This window comes from Stenella coeruleoalba (assembly GCF_951394435.1).
Source record: "Stenella coeruleoalba genome assembly, chromosome: 8".
Taxonomy (NCBI): Eukaryota; Metazoa; Chordata; class Mammalia; order Artiodactyla; family Delphinidae; genus Stenella; species Stenella coeruleoalba.
In genome coordinates, this window is record NC_137154.1 from 85,755,685 (window position 1) to 85,759,028 (window position 3,344).

General features: G+C 39.4%; 1 pseudogene across 1 annotated transcript; it reads left to right on the forward strand.

The window, feature by feature from the left end:
• The first annotated feature begins 2,762 nt into the window (after positions 1-2,762).
• LOC307190432 (non-histone chromosomal protein HMG-14-like) lies at positions 2,763-3,069 on the forward strand (annotated as a pseudogene). Its single transcript has one exon. The product of its transcript is annotated as a non-histone chromosomal protein HMG-14-like (transcript).
• Positions 3,070-3,344: the final 275 nt, after the last annotated feature.

Here is a 3,344-nt window from a genome sequence, read left to right on the forward strand (position 1 = left end):
CAATGAAGAGTGGCCCCCGCTTGCCACAACTAGAGAAAGCCCTCGCACAGAAACAAAGACCCAACACAGCAAAAATAAATAAATTAATTAATAATATTAACTTAGGGGCGGAGAAAGGAATCTATAGATTTGAGAATCAGCAGCAGATGCAAGTTTATTCATAGCTTGAAAAATATTACCCAAATTTCAAATTCCCATTGAGTGATTTAGCACAACTAACACTTAAAAAAATGTTCAATGACAAAATGAGCTAGGCTTTAAGTGGAATTGAGATGAAATTAAAACAGAAAACTCATTTCCCTTGAATGAAATGCAAATGCATTTAAACGCACAAAATGATAGTACTATTTCATTTTTTAAGGGACACTTGTGAAAAACATTAACCACATTTAGAAGTACTATGAAGACTTCATACCTACAGTGTTAGACTAGAAGAGATGGGAGCAGTAGTTCTATCTGCTACAGATGTGCCATACTATGGGTGAGCTCTCAAATTCATGCTCTGCTTGAAGAGGTATAGATTCAGGATCAAAAAATAAAAACTGTCCATCAATATTAGTTATCACTTTATTTCAAAAATGCTTAGAGATATGATCAAGCATTTTTGTTTATTTGGGGATGGGGTAGGGTGAGGAAAAATGTGCAAATGATAAAAAATAATCATGCAAAACTAGATTTGTCTGAAAGGCATAAAGTGTTAACTGTGCCAGACCTCTTTCCCACCTTGAGTCAGCAGGCCTTTCTGGAAGAGTCTTTACAGTGTGGGAATCCTATAATTCCAGTGCATTTGACATTTGCCTTCTGAGATGATCATTCTGCCTTCTTGATGGAATTCTCCCTCATGTTCCCAGATGGAAGGACTTGCTTGTTCTTTTAAACTACTGGAGCAGATCTAATCTGTGTTAACCATCTGGGTGCTTTTTACTCCCTTGTAGTGAAATATTTGTGTGCATGTCCTATGTCCCACAGTAGGTTGTGAACCCTCTAAAGATCCATTAAATATAATTTTTGAACCCTACTCCAAAGGTTTCCAGGCCAATGTGTTTAACAAAGAAAATAAACAATAAACACATTGGCTGATGGGTAAATTATGCCACCTGAGCCTCTAGATTTGTTAGAACTCTAACCAGTGGTTATTAGTCTGAGGTTCATTGGCTCCTACAAGGTCTATGAGTGATCTTTCATGGTATTCATGAGTCCTAGTTTTATCTATCTAACCATATATCTCCCTATGTTAATTTGGTCTGGTAAAATGAATAATCTATGACTTTCATCAGAATTTCAAAAAGAGTTAAGAAATCATTGCATCTTTTTATTGTAGACTTTCATCCAATAGTTCATGACTTTGGCTGCACATTAGACAGTTTTTAAAATATATGGGTACCACTTCAAAAACTATGGTATAATTGATCTGGGGTGAAGTTTAAGCATAAGTACTTTAAAAAAAAATTCCCTAGAAGATTCTATTGTGCAAACACGGTTGGTCCTCAATCTCAGAATTGCTTTTAGTCGTTGGATATTGAAGCTCTCATGGGCTAGCCTGCTACAGTGACCCCCATTCTGCAGATGTTCTGCCCATTCCTTCAAGTAGTAATTGTCCAGGGAATGCTCTTAATTCAGTGCTTAATCAGGGACATTTGTGCCTCAGACTTCAAAACACTCCCTTCGGTTATTTAAAATTTCTATCACTATTCTCAATGCCCTCTTATCCTTTCGATTCTAGGAGGGAACACAGCATACTTTCTTAATATCAGCTGTGTACCTAGGGAAAGAAAATGCATTAACTGCAGTTTTCAGGGGACATGTCCATATATGGTCATGTTTAAGCAAAAAAAAAAAAAAAAAACCTTGGAACGAATAAGACTAGTGATAATTAGAACAGTCCCTTCAGACAGCTGGTGTCATAACCCAGGCAAGAACAGCCTTTTGTCCATTGGGTTTGATTTCATGACTCACAAGGAGAGTCAAAGTTTGATTTCCTTCTGCCATTAAGAATTTGGCAGCATTTGGAATGGAAACAGATTTCTGGGACATTGTCAGATATCTTCTGGGGATTTTTCATGACTACAGTGTTTTTCTCAATTTGCCATTTCCTATAATTAGGCAGCACATCGCACATCTGATTCCTTGAGACAAAATTATTCAGTGTGGATCATACAGCCTCTTTGCTTCTCTGCCTTTCTGAGGCAACCTCTTTGGACATTTCACTCCTTATTAGCAATTCTGCCAAACTGTGAGATGTAGAAGAATCAAAAAAGAAATTCAAATCTAAGTGTTTTTCTTTCTCACGTTTGTTCATGATCAGGTAGGTAAAGAGGTCAGATTTCACAGCTCAGGTTTAATTTATAATTGCCCATGGATGTACAGTATATTTACACCATCCCAGTCCGAACCATACAGAAATTTTTAAAAGCTTAGCTTACTTCATAAACGTCTTTTTAAGCTACATTTTTCTTCCTTTACTGAAAGTGGCAAGTGATTTTTAACTTTTACTTCTACTGCCGCTGAATGACTCTTCTGATGCTAAAGGTCATAACACCAGTGACCGCTTGTGTGTGACCACGATGATCTGACTAACATAAAAGATGACCGGAGAGAAGAAGGAAAGTGCAAGGTCTGGGCCGGCGGGTTTTGTCAGATCGGGTGGGCCGGGCCACCACCTTGGCCGCAGCAACTCTTGTCCCCGCCGGCATTTTCCGCCGAGTCGCCCGGCAGCCGCGATATGCAGCAGGGCTGCGGGAAGTGGCAGCTTCACCGCCGCCATGGTGCCCGAGAGGAAGCTCAGCTCTGCCGAGGGGGCGGCGGAGGAGGAGCCCAAGAGGAGATCGGCGAGGTTGTCAGCTACACCGGCTCCTGCAAAAGTGGAAACGAAGCCCAAAAAGGAGGCAGGAAAGAATAAATCTTCAGACAAAAGTGCAAACAAAAGGGAAAAGGGGAGCAAAGGGAAAACAGACTGAAGAGGCTAACCAAGAGACTAAAGAAGATGTACCTGCAGAAAATGGAGAAACTAAAAACGAGGAGAGCCCAGCTTCTGATGAAGCCGGAAAGAAAGAAGCCAAGTCTGATTAATATCACACACCTGGTCCTATCAGTGGTCCCTGTCTCTCTTCTTGCACAATCCAGAGGAATATTTTTATCAACTATTTTGTAAATGCCAGTTTTTTAGTAGCTCTAGAAACATTTTTAAAAAGGAGGGAATACCCCCTCATCCCCAATTTTTTACCCTTAAAAATTTTTTAAGGGTAATTTTTTTTTTTTTAAGGTGAAATCATTTGCTGGGTGTTTATTTTTTGGTACAACCAGAAAATAGTGAGATATTGAATATGGGAGGCTTTGATTGTCTT